This window comes from Mauremys reevesii, linkage group 1 (genome assembly GCF_016161935.1).
Source record: "Mauremys reevesii isolate NIE-2019 linkage group 1, ASM1616193v1, whole genome shotgun sequence".
Taxonomy (NCBI): Eukaryota; Metazoa; Chordata; order Testudines; family Geoemydidae; genus Mauremys; species Mauremys reevesii.
In genome coordinates, this window is record NC_052623.1 from 245,750,290 (window position 1) to 245,769,645 (window position 19,356).

General features: G+C 39.6%; 1 long non-coding RNA gene across 3 annotated transcripts in view; it reads right to left on the reverse strand.

Moving 5' to 3' along the window:
- LOC120382354 overlaps window positions 1–19,356 on the reverse strand; it is a 249,645-nt gene that overhangs the window by 76,780 nt on the left and 153,509 nt on the right. The window lies entirely within an intron of this gene.

Here is a 19,356-nt window from a genome sequence, read left to right on the forward strand (position 1 = left end):
CCATGCGGTGCTTGCCAGAGCCACCTGGCATCACTGCTTGCTCCCTGAATGTTCCTGCATGCCGCAAAGGGGGATGGGGCGCGCTACAGTTTGAGAGCCTCTGATCTGTTGGAAAATCCTCTTAGCTGGGAAATTTAAATTTAGGAGGAGTTTGAAAAAGATTAGGTGAAGGGAAGAAGAATCACAGAGAAGGATGAAAGCCATGGGAGATGCGTATTTGGAATCTCAGAGGGAAGGGCTAGAATCCTGGAGGAGCATTTAGAGAGTGTCAGAGTTTCATGCATGTTTGTATATGCCCTGGGAAGGGACACAGGCTGTTCAAAATTAATCTGAATTGAATCCCTGATGCTTTTTTATTTTTACTCATCTTCACCATCGGTGAGTGATCATCTCTACTTAATGTACCAGAAAAGGGGGCACATCCAGTTGGATAGGGTGGGAGGCTAGGATAGGAGTCCTCTTGTGGTGAACTACAGAAATTACATTGTGTCAAGTATCAGACGGGTAGCCGTGTTAGTCTGGATCTGTAAAAAGCAGCAAAGAGTCCTGTGGCACCTTATAGACTAACAGACGTATTGGGAGCATAAGCTTTCGTGGGTGAATACCCACTTCGTCAAGAAATTACATTGAAACCGACCTTTAAAAACAAAACACATATGTCCTTGGTACCCTTGATCATTTTAGGGATGAAGAATTGGTCCAGGGAAAACAGTCTTTGAAAAAGCTGTGGTGGTAAAAGCACAGTTTTTGAAGTACTTTAATTTGTTTGGCTACACATCAAGATCTGCAACCAATTATAAATGTGTTTGTTTATTGTCTCAATTTATATACTATGCATATCAATACATTTCTAGCTATGTACGCATCTTTTGAAAACACACACACAATAGTCAGAATTCAAAAGTGCACAGGAAAACTAAAAGCACTTTCCTATCTGAGATAAAACCCAACCTTCTTAACCCACAACTAAAAGTCTGAGTAAATACACAAACCACTCAGTGGCCCTAAGAGATCAACAAATTTGGGCTCTTTCAGACTAAAGAGAGCATAAATTCCAGAGATGAGGGACCTCTTGCCTACAGCTGTCTGCCTCAAAAATGTTGGGACTCTAAGACTTGAGCATCAAATTAAGAATATTATTTCTATGAAGTGGATTGATTTAATGTCTATAAAGAAGGTAACAGGATTTACAGTCTAACCCTTCAGGTAATATTAAGGGGCCTAAGCCATAAAGTTTGGATCAGGGTCTGAGAGCCCCACATTTTGAGAGCTTGTTTAAATCCAGGGTTATGGGTTTGCCCTCTCTCATGTCAGACATATTTTTAAGAAAGGAAGTATTTCAGAGAGGTACTTAAAGGCCTGGGCTAAGATTTTCACAGCCAACTAAGGGATTTAGCAGTCGGTCAAAGTGCCTGATTCAATTTAGTGCATGGTAGCAAAGATCACATGGCCAGTTAGTGTGCAGCAGGTTAGAGTGCTGTATATGCCCATGCTGTGCACTAACTCTCTGTATAGACAATCCCTAAGTTTTCACTTCAAAAAGAATGACGTCTCTAGCCTTTATGGTTGAGAAGATACCCTTCATATCAGAAAGAAGATCCAAGTTGTGAAGATCTGCACAATGAACCTTTAGAGCTCTGGGTGGAGCTTGGTTTGTGGGACCAGGTAGGCTTATGGGAGCTTGGGGGAGCAGAGTTGATTTTTTTTTTCATTTCACTCTTGAACTTGGTGATTCTTCCTTCTATCTAATGACCAGGTAAGACTCTGCTCAACATAGTTGTTCTATTTCCATGATATGAAGGAACCATATCATATGGAGGAATGGCTGCTTGTCTTTCATTTCCAACTATCCTATTGTTTTATTTTACCAGATTATTTTTTCTTGAAGGCTTGTTGGCTGAAATATTAAATCATTCCTCTTACACACAATTACTTCCAGCTTGTATGTTCAGTAAAATTTTGGCTCACTAAGTGTTTGCATATTTCATATTCAATTTTTTCTCTGAACAACTTCACTTTTCTATAGTTAAGCAAACTTTAAACTGCCTTAGTTATTTTAATTCTGCTTAAATCCCTCATTATTTTATTGTTCTTACATTGGTTTCACTTTTTCCCATAAATCTTATCTGTCAAACACTGAATATACATATTGTCTGTACAGCGTTTATGCACATCCTGTTTTAAATACATTTTAACAGCAAATTAGTCACATTCCAAAGAAAAGCTCAATGTAGGTCTTAAATGCCAATCTTACTGGTTAGTGTTTATAGTTACATTCTTGGTTTCTATCCAGTTCTGGGGAAAAGAATGAATGGAAATCATATTTAACACTTCTCTGTGGCATAAGCCTGAAGACTATATAGCAGAAAATAGCTGTCATTTGCAGCGGAGTGTTTGTCCTGAATGTTGCTCTGATAAGGCAGGCTTAAATAATCACTTCCCTGTGTCTGTTTTTAATTAAAATGGCAGTAAGTAAAGAGTGACTAGAAATCAATCAGAATCAATGACCTTATGGCAAAGTGACAGAGAAAAATCTAGTGTGTCAGTCAAGATCAGAGAATGAGTCAGTTACCCAGCTACTGCATGGGTGGTGGCACAATTACACCTCAAAAGTTTAAGAGCTCTGATCTTGTACTACTAATAAAAAGGGGAGGAGAGTCTGAGTCAGCACATAAACTAGCAGCAGAGTAAGTAGGTTATTCTGCATTCCCACCCTCTTTCACCCATGAAGCCTTCTAGGGGAAGAATGAGAAGAAAGTGTACAGATAAGTATAGTCCCATTTTCATCTTTCAAGATCACTCCCGAAGTGGGCGTAACATCAAACCAGTACGGTGATCTTTGCTTGCTTCAGCATATATACAAGCTAAGCCTCGGGCTACATTTTTACATTCATGCTATTCAGGAGCATTAAGAATTAACCTTCTATATTTGCAAACAGAAAAGGGCACTCCAGGACAGGACTGTTCAAACCATATTACAAGTTCAACCCAGCCACTCTTAGAGGGCTATTTGTGTAGTTGTATGTTCAGCTAAGTGTGTAACTGCTTTTCCTTACTTCCAACTGATCTTATGAAAACATTTCCCCATTCGCTTACCTCTGTGACTATACCCCAGTTCTGCACTTAGAATAATAGTATGTACAGATATTGTATCTTTTTGCTAGTAAGTGCTTTACAATCAACTAATTAATCTCACAATACCCCAAGTATATAGTATTACATGTAATACTTATATGGTCTTCATCTCCACGATAATTATTATATACCCATTTAATTGATGGCTAAACTGGGGCAGAGAAGGGTTTAGTTGCTTGCCCAAGGTCACATAGAAAGTCAGGGGAAATCTAAGAATAGAACTCTGGAGCCTAGAATCCATTTCTTTGCTCCAATCACTGGACTACTAACATTACTTACACATAGTATTTTAAGTGTTACTATTCTCAAAGGGGAGCAGCCTATACATTTCCCAGTTGTAATATTGTATTCATCTTAAAGAGGAATTAAGATACAGTTCAATTCTAATGATTGGACTTTACTCTGTTTATTAAGATGCTTTTAAAAAAAGAATGAACTGGGCTTTTTTTATTATTATTTTAATGCTAAGCAAATTATACTTCCTAGTAACTAGTTTGTAATTTGTGATCATGCATGATTCTGATAGTGCAGGAATTTCATTACAGGTACAGTAAAAAGAAGAGAATGCATGTGCATTTGCATGTCTGTGTGCAGGTAAATAAATAGTAAACCTCATTGATAACACAGGACATTATAATTTGAATAAGATTATATTCTCTCTGGGAGAGATAAAGGGTAATGAAAGACAATTCAGAGCTAGTTTGTTATTACTTCATCAAATATCTCAGCCTCAAGCTGATAAAATTCCGTTGTATAGCTCCCATGAGACATTAACTACAATGATGCTGCCAACCATTTGTAGTGATCTCTAAAAACATTAATATCACTATTTAAATGAGTTTGTGATGTAGTATAACAGAGGGTAAAGCTAGAGGTGAAACTACTACATAAGCTTTCATAAAATCACTACAAGTGAGTTACTGGGTATGACAAAATGAATTATTTTCATACCAGACAGGTGCTCCAAAGAGACTTTAATAGAGTTTTTAGCAGAAGGCACACTCGCAGAATGTTTTACAAAGTAACTTTCTCTGTCCTCACCTACTGCAAAGCAAAAACTTTTATTCCTCTCTCTCTTCAACCAAGGTCTTTCATTTATTCATTTGTGATCATTAAATCCATTTATTTTATTCTTTAGCTGGTTTCAATGATAGTGTTTAATTTTCAATTGATATGGAAGAATTTATGAAAGTATTTCCATCTGTGGCCCCAATCCTGCAAGGATTTATCCATGTGCTTAACTTTGTACACACAAATAGTCCCATAGACTTCAAGAAGACTATTCATGTCTAAAATTAAGCACACACACACAAGCCTCTGCCAGATAGTAAACTTAGAAGAGTGCAATACTAGAAAACCTAAAGGCAGTATATTGGGGTTCCATGTCACTTTCGGAACATGAATTAGTAACATACTAGTTTTTGCTTTCTTAGAATTCCAGGCAGGAATGTGTGTTCAAAGTTATTGTGTTCAGGTGCTACTTTAGGTTGAGTTTAACACAATCATCTCCCAAGAATTGAGGAACAGTCAATTCTGTAAATAAGATGCTGCTAGCAATGCATATTGGTACAATTGTAGTTCTGAAAAGGAGTATAATTTACATTTCTGAATCAAGGGAATAGTGGGAAAAATACATAAAATAAGAACTGCTCTACTGTTTGTCTTATTTCAAATTAAAATGTTAGTAAATAAAAGATTTCACGTTTGAAACTGTATTTATATTAAAGTCTGTTTCTCAAGTGTTCTAACTCTCAGACCAACTTTTACTTTAACCTCTCTCACAGTGAGTAATTCACTGTTATTTGTAAAGCACTGATATCCTTGCGTGAATGGTGGTATAGAAGTGAAAAGTATCATCATGACAGAGTACTGAATGCCAGGCTGCCAGGTAGCTTAACATTCTTAAGCGTAATAAATCCAGCCCCTATCTCCACAGTTACAGAGGTTCTCCCTCTGGTAGAAGAACCAATATGACCCCATTATGCAAGGCACGGGAGAGTTAGGGTAAAAGTGTGAATATCTGCTCCATAGTCTCTTTGGCAGGAGGAAGATTTGTGAGCTCTTTTGGCAAGGGACCATCCCTTTGTTATGTTTCTAGAGTGCCAAGCAAGTGAGGCCCTGGCCTATGGACACTACTGCAATACAGATAATAAATAATAGTAAATTCATTTCTTTACCACCAAGAGACCTCTTCCTTGGCTGCCGATTGCACGTTAGCTGTTTACATGGATTTGATCCATACGAAAAATTGCGATCCAACTTAAAGCTTGTAAATTTAGTACTTGTGGTTCTACAGTAAAGTTAGTAAGTACATAAGAACAGCCATCCAGTGTCAGACTAATGGTCCATCTAGCTCCATTATCCTGTCTTTGGATGGTGGCCAATGCCAGATGCTTCTGAGGGAGTGAACTGAACAGGGCAATTTCTTCAGTGACACCATCATCCAGTCCCAGCTTCTAGTAGTCAGAGGTTTAGGGAAACCCAGAGCCTGTGGCTACATCCCCAACCATACCAATTGATGGGCTTATCCTCCATGAACTTATCTCGTTCTTTTTTTAATCCAATTATACTTTGAGCCTTCACAACATCCCCTGGCAACGAGGTCCACAGGGTGATTGTGCATTGTATGAAGAAGTAGTTCCTTATGTTTGTTTTAAAAACTGCTGCCCATTAATTACATTGGGTGACCCCCAGTTTGTGTGTTATCTCGAAGGGGTAAATAATACTTCCGTATTAATTTTCTCTACAGACATTGGAATAGTAAATTCACCTCCTCTCCCTCCAAAAAAACTGTAATTTCAGGTTGACAGAAACTATTAATGAATTCAGGTGAAATTCAGTGAATTGCCTCAGCTGCATAAAAATGATTTTTTGTAAATGTCAAAATGCTTTGTTTAGACATTTTCAAAAAGAAGTGGGTTTCATTTAGAAATTTAACTAGATTTGTTTTAGGTATTTTTAAAGGGGTAAAAACAAAACTGAGAAAAACAAAAAATCATCAATTTTAGCTAGAAACAAACCATTTTTTTCTGTTGTTCAGCTACCAAACTGAAAAATAAACTATTCACTTAGATCTGCTACTGTGTTTATGCAACTGCCCTTTACTGGATGGAATCATACCTTTAACTGTGCACAGCCAATGGCGGATGAAAATTTTCTTTTGGGAGAAGTAGTCGACACTTGTGTTTTGGAGAGTAGAGAGGAAACCCTTTGAAACGAATGCTATGTCTCTCACTGTTATAACAGGCTTTGTATCAGACTTAGTGCTGGTCAGGAATTTTTTGACAAAATGGCTTTGTCAAAAAATGCCATTTCATCAGAGTGAAAGAGTCGGTTTCAATTAAACTTTCGATACAGAATCTTTAGATACAGGATGGAATTTCTGGGGAGAGAGAGCGAGAGAGGCCTGCCTAGGCTGTGGAATACCGAGGCTCAGATCCCTACTCTGCCTGGTATGGCTCAGGGAATTGAACCTAGCTCCCTTATGTGATGCTGGCAGACCAGATGCCAGCTCTTGCCAAGGCTGTAGGCATCAGCTGAACACTAACAAAGTCATAGCTGGAAACCAGACCAGTTCACCTGTATGTTATCATTGTTTAAGAAAGGTATTAGACCTATAAGAACGTCTTTAGATTCAATGGAATATTTGTAAGTTGCTGCATGTATTAATTTCAGTTGTAATGTCTGTGTCCCATGCTAATGCTTGTTCTGAACCTGTGATCCCAGTCACGAGGAATGGTCCATTGCCCATCAATGAGGACTATCAAAACTAACTGGGCTACTGTAGAACATCAAGATACAAAGACTTGGTTAATGGCCCTCTCACATCTCTGAGGGTGCTATGTGCAAGAAAGCCCATCCCATCAGCTTGAATACTGGTAGAAGGAGATAAAACAGGGACACAAGAAAAAATTCTCCTCTCTTTTGCTGTTTGGACTTTGAAAGGGCTGGAGCTACAAAACAGAAGCAGAAATCCCCAGGCTCAACCTGGGTTATGCCTAAAAGACATTCAGTATTGACAGCTTACTACAACTCTTTCACCTTTTGGTACCATAGACAGTAAATCCTCTGTGTGTGTGAGTGTGTGTGTGTATTTATTTGCCTGCTTTAATCTATAAATAACTTTTAATTTCTTTTTCCTAGTTAATAAATCCTTAATTTACTATAGGATTAGCTACAAGCTTTGCCTTTGGTGGACGATTTGAGGTACAAATTGACTGGGGTAAGTGACTGGTCTCTTGGCACTGAATGCAACCTGAATCTTTTTCAATCTTTGATGTATGGCAACCAGCTATCACTCAGTCCAGCTTGCCTAGGTGGTAAGATAGACTGGAGTGCCCAAGGGGACTGTCTGTGGCTCCATGGCAAGACTGTTATAGTGCTTCAGGAGTTCACATTTTTTATTGGGTTGGTGAAATCTAATTACAGAACTTACAACCCATTTGGGGTCTTTGCCCTGCTTTTTTTGACAGTCTGCCCTGAGATTGGCACTCACAGTCGTGAATCACTCCAGACAGCATGACATCCTGCAACCCAGGTGAGTGCTCCAATCACCGGGCAAGAGAGTCACTCACTGCCTTTTTTCCAGATCTCCGTTGTTGGTGCTGTTGCACTTTGCACTTTGTATAACTCATTACATATTAAAATATTAATTACATATTAAAATATTAATTAAAATTGGGTCAGAGAGAAAGAGTGACACTAACTCTATAGTCCAGGACTATTGGCTATTCTGGTCTCTGTCTTGGGGTTCATGTGTGCAGACATGTGCTTGCATGCGAGCTTGTGTAAAAAACTTCCAAAGATCTTGGTTTCAAAAATCTCAAAAATTTTCACAGATGGGAAAACTGCTTCCAGCTCTAATCAGACCCCAGAAGCAGGAGTTTGGGGTTTGTAGCCCTGCTGCTGCTGTGACATTCTGCTTGGCCAGTGTACACAGCTCAACAAGACACACAATCCTAGGTAGCCACAGATTTGCAATAATACATTTAACAGTTTCATTCACAGGAGCAACAGCATCTTACATTGTGGACTGCTAGATAGCTGGATAAAGACAAAAATCCAACTGAAGTCAAGTAGATTTTGCCAGAGTAAGGTTCACAGGATTTGGCACTCAGCACATGAACATACCCAGCAGAAATTGTCTTAATAGAATCCTTCATTCTTAATGTAGCCAGATAAGTCTTACATGTTTAACATGATTTATTGTGGGGAAAGTAAAAGATTATTTTGTGGTTTGCATTTTCAGTATTCATTTGATTTTGTTCCTTTGTTGATGACGGGTGATTTATTTTTTTGTCCATATCAGGATATCAAGACTCTAATTTTGATGGGGAAAAAAAATCTTCTTATATTATTTTCAATAGGATTTGCTGGGTTCCTCCCCTTTTCATTTACTCTAAATTTACGCAGACACTTTTAAAAAAAAATTCAGGCAAATGTGACGAGATATTTGGAATGCCCTATGTTTTGTTTATAAAGCTTTGCAATCTTTTTTCTACCAATAGACCAAGAGTGCTTCCCATTATACAGTAAGTGATGCATATTTTATAATCTCAATTGCACCCTATTACAGGATATACCAAATAATGAAGATAGGAGTGAGGTTACAGGAAATGGCTTTGAGTTATAAACATATTGTTTTTACATCAAGAAGTTGAACTGTGCCTATCCTTCATTTCCCCTTATATCCCTTAAAGCAATCTAACACACAACAATGACCATTGTGAACAGCATGTAAATCCTATGCTTCAGGGAATGATGCTTAAGACCCAGTAATACATAAAGACAGACTTTGGGCAGAGAAGTTACTATGTTTCTATTTCTCCTCTGCTCCCAGATTGTTAGTATCTTCTCCTGTGACACCCTCTGGAGTTGACAGAGGGTGACCAGTTTGTATCCTTGTTACCATATACCATGCTGATCCTTCAGGGAGCTGAGAAAACCTCCATATCCCAACAAGAAAGAGCACACAGCACCATGCAGGATCAAGTCCAAAACTCTGTGAACCTGAAACAAAACTTCTCTTGCACCAGTCCTCTAGGACATGTTGTTGAAGAACACGCCTCTTCCAAGAAGTTCCATGGTTTGCTGATCTACAGAATGACTGAGTTTAAAACTGGTTAAATGACTGCCTATAGAAATACCCTTATGTTCTAACTTACTAATTTGGAGGTAGATAACCTGGAAGGGGGAGGGGGTGAGGAAGACCGATGACACAAATTCACATACATAGCGCCCAGCTCTCACTGAGGTCAAGGGTAAAATAGTACCATGGCTCTCAATGTGAGCAGGATTGGGCTCATAGCTACCACTGAAATCAATGGGAATAGAATTAGCAAAACTATTTAAAAACAGAAATGGTTTCAGAGAGATTTAACTATATGGAAGGTTTGAAGAAACTGTAACATGAAGGTGAGAGGCAGACAAAGTTGAAAGTCTCTGGATAAAGATAAAACCAGTAAAAAGTAGGGGTGACCATCATAGCAGGGATCTACCATAGACCATCAATATCAGGAAGATGACGAACACAAGACCTAGTAGTAATGGGGGACTTTAACTACCTAGACGTGTTGGAATAGAACTATGACAATCACAAAATTTCCAGTAAGTTCTTGGGCTGTATTGGGGACAACTGTTTGTTTCAGGAAGTGGAGGAAGTATCCAAGGGGACAGCCATTTTAGACCTGATTCTGAGCAACAAGGAGGACCAAATCTGAAGGTGGAAGGCAAAGTGGGTGAAGCTGACTGTGACGGGGCAGAGTGGCCCCGCACTGGCGCTGCAGGAGTTAACCCTTCCTTCCTGGCAGAGGAAGCCTCGCCCCAGAAGCCCTGCTGGGCATGCTCCAACTGGAGACTAGATATAAAAGCCTGCAAAGCTGTTCAGTCTGGGCTGACAACTGGAGAAGAAGGACGCACACTCCCAGCCCTGAGGAGGGACAGCCAATGCTCCAGGATCCAGGAGCCAGTCTATCCGGCACGCACCCTGTGTCCCAGATGGAGGACCTGACAGAGGGGAATGGACCAGAGTGGAGAATGCAGCATTGAGGGTAGGAAGTGACCCAGGGGAACGTTAAGGACAAGCCACGTTAAAGCAGTACTGATGCTCTGGCCATTGGGCCATGCTGCCCTGACACTCGGGGCGAGTTATATGGACTCTGGCCGTTTGGCCATGCTGCCCTGACACTCGGGGCGAATTAGTTAGATGGACTCTGGCCATTGGGCCACACTGTCCTGGTACTCGGGGCGAGCACAGGGGAACTGGCCATTAGGCTCCATCGGGACGCCCTTAAAGAGGGCAAGTTTGGAAAATTGAGAGACGAGGCTCTGGCACCACACCCCACCCTCCCCTGCCACAAAGGGGCACTGCGGTGCCAGATCCATCACACTGGCCATGAAATGATATATTTCATAATTCTAAGAAAAGGAAGGAGTGACAGCAGCAGAATAAGGAAAATGTATTTTAAAAAAGCAGACTTTAACAGACTCAATTGATAGGTGAGGTACCATGGGAAGAAAATCTAAGGGATAAAGGAGAACTGGCAGATTCTCAAGGAGACTATTAAAGGCACAACTGCAAATTACTCTGATGTGAAGGAAAGATAGGAAGAATAGTAAGAGGACAATATGGAAAAGCTTTAATGATCTGAAAATCAAGAAGGAATACTACAAAAAGTGAGAACGTGGATGAATTGCTAAGGAGGAGTACAAAAGAATAGCACAAGCATGTAAAGATGAAATCAGGAAAGCTAAGGAACAAAATGAGTTACACGTAGCAAGAGCTGTAAAAGGCAATAATAAGAGGTTCTTTAAATACATTAGGAGCAAGAGAAAGATGAAGAAATGGGTAGGAAAAGTTAGTAGGGAAGAAGAGCTAATAACTGATGATATCAGGATGACTAAGGTGTTTAATGCCTATTTTGCTTCTGTCTTCACTAAAATGGTTAATGGTGACCAGATACTCAATGCAATTAATATTAACAACAAGGGGCAAGGAACACAAGTCAAAATAGGGGAAGAGGTTAAAGAAGATTTAGATAAGTGATATGCAGTCAAGTCAGCAGGACCTGAAGAAAGTCATCCTAGGGTACTTAAGGAACTAGCTGAAGCAATCTTGGCACTGTTAGCAATTATCTTTGTGAACTCATGGAGAATGAATGAGGATCCAGAGGACTGGATGGGGGCAAACTTAGTACCTATCTTTAAAAAGGGAAACAAATGTCTGGGGAATTATAGACCAGCCAGCCTAACTTCGATACCTGGAAAGATAATAGAACAAATTATTCACCTATCAGTTTGTAAGCACTTATAAAGAATAAGGAATAGATAGTATGGATTTCTCAAAAACGAATCATAGCAAACCAAACTCATTTCCTTTTTTGACAAGATTAATGGATAGTGGATAGGGGAAAGGAGTAGGCATCATATATCTTGATTTTAGTAAGGCTTTTGATACAGTCCCTCATGTCATCCTCATAAGCAAACTATGGAAATGTGGTCTAGATGAAATTACCATAAATTGGGTGCACAACTGGTTGAAAACTGGTACTCAGAGTGCAGTTATCAATGGCTCACTGTCAGATTGAGATGATGCACCTAGTTGAGTCCCACAGGGGTCAGTCTGGGTCTGGTATTATTCAATATTTTAATTAATGACTAAGATAATTGAGTGAAGAGTATGCTTATGAAATCTTATGAAATCTGCAGATGACACCATGCTGGGAGGGGTTGCAAACACTTGGGAGGACAGGACTAGAATCGGTATGAAATTGGTATGAAATCAACAAAATGAAATTTAGTAAAGATAAGTGCAAAGTATTACAGGAAGGAAGGAAAAATCAAATACACAACAACAAAATGAGGAATAACTGGCTAGGTGGTAGCACTGCTGAAAACGATTTGGGGCTTTAGTAGATCACAAATTCAATATGAGTCAACAATGTGATGCAATGGAGGTGACAAATGGAGGTGACAATGTGGCAGTGAGAAATGATTTTTTTTTAAATTTGGGTCTAAATTTACGGTTGCAAATGTTAATATTAATATAAGGACAGATTCTGTTATTCATATTCATGTTGAACAGTACTGTACACAAGTCACCCAAATGGTTTCAGTAGGACCACTCAACTTCAGTAAATGTATCAGAATCTGCCCCAGAGGGTTTATTTATGTATTTCAAATAGATTTTTCATCATTTTCATTCATTAGAGATGAATCCGAAACTCATAGTTCAGGGTCAAACTTTCCCCAAAGTTGACGTGGGTCTGGTCCAAAGTGCTTGGATTCAGTTTTCTTGTTCAGTTTCCTTATTACAGAGAAGATGGCAGGCTGTAAAGTTTGGATCCAGGTTTGAATGCCTCACATTTGAAGGCGATTCCGTTCTGGCATCCTCATCCTGGCCCATGTCTCTCTCCATAGGAGTAAATTTCCATATCCTTTATAACGTTTTGCATTGATAATGTTTTTCATGTTTGAAAGAAATGATATTCCACTATTCTTTTCAAGAGTCTATTCTCTGGGGATGGAGTTTGGTAAAGATTTTCCATTAGTACACAAACCTTTCCTAAAATCACAGCAGATACAATCTTTGAAATGTGCTTTATATCTGTCAAACCAGATAAGATTACAGATTTGTCTGCTCTCGGAAGTGTAATGTCATATAGTCCCATTTGCTGCAGCACTAGTCATTATCTATCTTGTCTGACAGTGCTATACATGATCTTCAAGATCAATGCCAGGTATGTTAAAGGGGAAGCCCAAACACAACTGTGTTCCTGCATTCTAAGGTGGACAAGAAGGAGTTAAGATGCCAATTTAGGCCTAAATTATGGCTGACCCTACGTAGGGTAATTAGAGTGGACAGAGAGCCTTTCCCAACCAGCACACTATGCAGGAGCCAGCCATGGCTTGATTGAAAGCACAAGAGAACATGATAGGAGGGGAATGGGGTGTCAACATCTGGCTCTGTCAATGGCGCCCACAACTGGCAGGTTATGTCTATACCCTACTCCATTCATGAACTGACAAGAACTAGCAAGGCACTTGGGGAGGAAGTACAGGATATACCTTTTTAAAGATGTAACAAGAGCTGCTCTTCACAATGCTTTGTCAAGATTCCCGGGAGGCAATATGCTTTACAAAGGCATAATGGCTTTCTCCACACCACCCAGGGACTACAGGACTGGCGTAAGTAATCTAGTGGCCTTCAGGGCCATACTTTGGCCTTCAGAGAAAATTGGAAATTAAATTAAATTGCTGAGCCTGGGCCACTAGGATGCAATTCTAAATCCCAAATGGAGTTGCATATATTTTTTGTCCTGACTGTCAGAAAGTAACAAAGGTAAGAGAGGTCTTCAGCAGACTGTTTTAAACTAACATCTTTCTATAAATGAGCCTTAATTCAAATCCTTGATCTGAACTTCCTCAAACCTTGGGCAAATTCACATCTTCATTCAGATCCCAACTTTGGGTCTCAGGTCGCAGACCAATTCTTTTCCTCATTTCAGCTCGCCCACTGTAACGCCAATAATGTCACATCCTGTTTTGATGTCCCCATATAGATATTTCTGTGTTACTATAGCTACCATTGGACTTCAGCCAGTTCATGGGCGCTCAGGTAAATGGCAGTTTTTAAACTAGGTAGCATGACTTTGTAAACAGTTTTTAAAAGCATGTTAAACATTATTGTACAAAACTTGCTTCAATGGGACTATTTGCATGAGTAAGGCGAGCAAGACTCGGTGAATTTTTTGATAGGCAACCTGTTGGCCTTCAACTGCTGGAGTTCCAAAAACAATGCCATTGTGAGCTTTTTTCCAAAGTATTTGGCAAATATTGACAAAGTTTTCAGAAACTGAATTTTTCATGAATTGTTTGTGAACAGTGCACAGTGACTTTGGTATTCAGAGCGTGTGACTTATCACCCAAGTCACATGATTTTGTTTCTGCTCCATGATTAAATGGCAAACTTTTAAAACAGGAGAATAGCCAAATAATGGTTTGAAGTTGGAATATGATTATTCAGGCGAACAATCATTTCTACTAAAATTTGTGAAAGTTTCAGGATCTGTAGCGATCTATCCAGATATTGGCAAAGTATGTAGCAGACTGAATTTATGTCTCAGATTTACAAAATCACTACCCAGGTTTTAATTATTCATACAGATGGATTTATTATGAGAGGAAGTTTCCAAGGCACAAATAGGAGATGGCTGCCCAATTCCCATTATCTTTCTCCTCCCTGTATACTTTGCATATATTGCACCTTTTATACAAAGATCTCAGAGAACGCAAGTATCAATATATCCATTTTATAACTGTTTGAAATAAGCCACAAAATGTTTAAATAACATGCCCCCAAACACCACAAAGTCACTGGCAGAGCCAGGAGGGAAAGAATGCAGGAGCTCCAATTCCTAGTCACCTATGCTAATTACTAGAAAACACTATCTCAGTTTCTATAAACAAAGAACAATGATAACCCACACAGGCTGGCAACTCTTCCATAAAGAGACAAGATAGTAAACAGAAAGCTCATGATTTAGCTGAAAGAAATCTAGGCAACTCCAAAGGGTATATGTATACATAGAAATACCAGGTCTCTATTTTTGATTAGTAGGGCTCTGAACATACATTCCTATTTTCAGAGGTACCTGAATTTTTCTGAACCAATTTGGCTCAGCTATATATAAAAACAATAATATTTCATGAGTGGAACAGAAATGCTTGACTAGGCAAAAGGGAATCTCTTAATTCACGTTATTGCTGTATGGCCATGTAACAGGGTGCTGGCCAGGAGGTCCTGAGCCAGCCCTCTGTTAGCCCAGCTCCAATTAAGAAGCATTACTTAGGTCTGGCTGAATATGCCACACCTAACTGATAGAAGGGAGCACCTGTGGGCCTCATTAGGCAGGGGGCTCTTTAGGGTTGGCAGGAAGGAAGTGAGATGGGGGAGAAAGGAAAGGGAGGAGCCAAGGCCTGTGTATCCCTGCTTGCTGGAGAAGCGAGCTGTCCCTCAGGTTGCTAGTTTGGAGTGGTCTGTAAATAGAAGGCAGTGGGAGCTGACACTGCAGGTGTCCAGTAGTGAGAGAGCCAAATAGGAAGTCCCCGTTACAGGCCACCTAGCTATTTTACAGAGAATTAAGTGTACATAATCTTTTATTTATTTCACTGTCAAAAATATGTACAGCCTGCCTACTTTCTATGAACTTCACTTAAAACTGGCTTCACTCTTGCATATGCCTTTTTGTCAGAATACACACATTTCTCTTTGTTAAACTCAATTACAAGTATTTTTCTAATACATGTGAATATATGAAGTTTATCATCTGAAATTACCCATAAATCTTAAATCAACTCTTCAAGACCACCACTGAAATCATATTTTGGGACAAGTTTACTTTCACCCAATATTTTATAATATTTATGAGTTGTTTAGCTGCCTTTTGTCAATTTTCACTTAGTAAAAACCAAACCTAAATTTCTCCTCCCCACCTTCTTCATTTGTACATTTTTTTCCTGGGGAAAAGAGGCTACTTTTAATTTTAAGGTTTTGCTGGAGAATAGAATATGACCCTTCAAATATGAAATGTCTTGATTTTTTCTTGGCAATTTCAACTTTTTAGTAGTTGGTTTTCCATGGCCAGTTAATATTTTCAGCCAGTGAATAGAACAGCATAGGGAACCAGAAAAATGTGGTGAAACTGTGACTGAGAAAACTATGATAACCAACATCATTTTTGACTGAGTGAACACATGCAACATTTTTGTACAAACTTCCACACCACAACAGAATGTTCTTTTCCCCTGTACTACCCCTCTGCTGAAATAAATAATAATAATAATAATAAATGACTTAAGAGTAATTTTCAAAAGTGACAAGGGGGGCAGATTTTCAAATGTATTTAGGCACATAGTGGGATTTTTACAACTCCCTAACCAGTTAGGTGCCTGGGGCCAGGTTAGGTGCCTAACTTCCATTTATTTCAACTCCAATTGATTTCCAGTGAAATAGATAAATTTTTCCAAAGCACTTACATCCCAGTCAGAGATATCTATTGATATCAACTGAGATCTCAATTCAAAACCAAGAGAGAAATCCTGGCCTCATTGTACCTAGCAGCTACAGGAGATTTCTCTCAAATTAAGAGGTAGAAGCCTGTATGTTTTGAGCTGAAGAACCAGGGTTTTAATTCTGGCACCCGGTCCATGTGTGTGTCATATACTCTTTTTGTTTGAAGAACATACTCCTCACAGTTTACAGCCTTATAGTGGTTGCACACGTTTAAATTAGAAGAATTTAGCCCATGAATTTAGAACTTTTAAAATAATATAAATATCTCATATTAGACAGAGGAACAAGTGTAATTTACATTAGTCAGAGCAGTTCCAATCTGTACTCATTTTTGTTCTCATTTGTAATCTTGTCAGGTGCATGTATTTTAGAATAGGTGTTACACTGATGTAAACACTTAAGTCAATGAGGTTTCATGCTCATAAGATGAAAAAAAATGTTATAATTAATGAAAGTTCAAATTGAAACGTGAAATTGCAGGAGATCACAAAAAAGGTCTGGCAAAATTTAAGCCATCCCTGACTTTATGATCAAAAGTATTGCATTAAGTCATTCAATCATGCTAATTCAACCAGTTTTATTACTACCTCTTCATTAACACTCACACTCAATGTAATTATGCAAATACCTCTGAAGAGAAAACGTTCTTTCCCAAACCTCTTTTTCAATTCTGGGGGGAATGTAACATATGTTGTTAGATACTGGTATATTTTCATTATCTCCAACTGATCGGTTTCCTAGTTTTAAATTACTGTGGTGCAAAAGATTAGGATAGGGGAGAAAGTTTGGTCTTCAGATTCACTTGGTATTCATATTAGTGGATCTCACTCTTTGGAAAATATTCTGCAATGTTTGTCCTCTCCTCCCCGCATCCTGAGTTGCACTGTCTGTTGCTCAGCTGTAGCCATGACACTTAGTCAGTGTTTCAGAGTAGCAGCCGTGTTTGTATCCATAAAAAGAGCAGGAGTGCTCGTGGCACCTTAGAGACTAACAAATTTATTTGAGCATAAGCTTTTGTGGACTACAGCCCACTTCATCGGACTCATAGAATGGAACATATAGTGAGGATATATATATATATATATATACACACACACACACACACAGAGAACATGAAAAGGTGGGAGTTGCCCAACCAACTCTAAGAGGCTAATTAATTAAGATGAGCTATTGTCAGCAGGAGAAAAAAAATCTTTTCTAGTGATAATCAAGATAGTCCATAGTCACTGTGTTTCATAGTCCAAATGCAGGGGACTTAGGCTACATCTTCACTACCGGCCGGATCAGCGGGTAGCAATCAATTTCTCGGGGATCGATATATCGTGTCTCATCTAGACGCGATATATCGATCCCCGAACGCGCTCCTGTCGACTCTGGAACTCCACCAACGCGAACGGCAGTAGCGGAGTCGACATGGGGAGCCGCGGACGTTGATCCCGCGCCGTGAGGACGGTAAGTAATTTGATCTAAGGTACTTCGACTTCAGCTACGCTATTCACGTAGCTGAAGTTGCGTATCTTAGATCGATCACTCCCCCTAGTGTAGACCAGCCCTTAGAAGTGAGTGACTAGCATATGAGTTTAGGGAAGTCAGGTAACCTCTCTCTGTTTACTTAATATGGAGAGTTAGAAGATTGAAACATTTCAGTACCAGCCTCGCTTCATAATGTTCAGGAGTTTGCTGGAGGGTTGGGGGTTAGTGGATGTGCTGTCTGGATACAGAGCTGTGGCAGGGTTCAATAGCCAATACAAAACCCCAAGTAGCTGTGAGAGACACAGTTAAAAGCTTTGTGGCCATGTCATTTATTGGCTCACCCTGGAATCCAATAGCGATGACAAAGTGCCGGTACACGTAGTAGTGACCAGAGTGTGTTCAGAACTCAGTGTTTCTCTTCCTGCTGATCAGAGAAAGGGAAATGAGATGTCGTCACTTCCTGATGATTGCTACTACAGATAAACTTTTCCAAGCACATTCATAGTCATATGCCCCAGGGTGCTGATCTTCTGGCTTTTGGGGCTGAAGTCAGATCACACTGTTGGCCAACTGCTTTAGCAGTGAGCAAGTAGTACCTTACTGCTTACCTTACTGCTCCTTACTTACTACTTTCCAACTATGCCCCCTCAGCAGATAACTTGGAGCACTGACCCTAACAATACTATGTATCTGCTGTTTGGCAGTCTTTGCCGAGTGCACGACTGGCTGTGCACACTAGTAAACACTTTCAAAATTAAGCCCCACAGCCAGCAGCTGCAGCCGCCTATTGTTTCAGAACAACAATAGCACCAACTTCCAATGCACATAAAGTGCCAAGACTGAGAAGAAATGAGAATTACTGCATTGGATCTGCACCCAGAGGCAGGTGGAGGCAATACTGCTCCTATCCTTGCACTGATAGCCATTGCATCAGGCAATAGCAGAGACCGAGTTTCTCTCTTTTTCTCTGCTCTGGGAGCAGCTTCAGGACCAGGCCCAATATTTTTTTTTTTAAAAGGTAATTTGATGCAGGGGTTTCTCTTTTCCTATAACAGGAACAGCGAGATTGGAGCGAAATCTTGGTTCCATTGAAGTCAATGGCAAAACTTCCATTGGCTTTATGGAGGCCAAATTTTACCTTAGAAGGACAGCAAGGCTTTTCTTGCCATAATCCCAAACTGTCCGTATAGTGAATGAAAAACAGGTGTCAAGTTGGTCGCATGGCGGAATTTAAATCCAGTCACTAGCTAGCTGAAATTCTCCCATGAGACAGCAACATTTCCTTCTAGCTTCTCATCCAATCCTGTACACAGGCACCTGCATATCCAGCAGCCAAGTATTACCTGACTGATAGCTATATTTGGGAGGCAAATAACTCTGGATGACAGCATTGTTTAGCAAATTCATTACTAATTTCACCAGTCACTCAGAGGTCATCCTAGTCCAGTATCTTAATAGACAATGAAGTGTAATATATGTACATTACATAACTATTCACTAAATCAGTATTCTTTCAAGGAGGAAGACACGAGCCTAATATGCACATCTCTGATTATAAAAAAGGATATGATTTAGTCATGGAGGTCAAGGATTCTGTGACTTTAACAGATATCCGTGACTTCTTTGGCTTTGGCTGTCAGCCCTGCCATGACCATACTCTGATTTTGTACATTTTC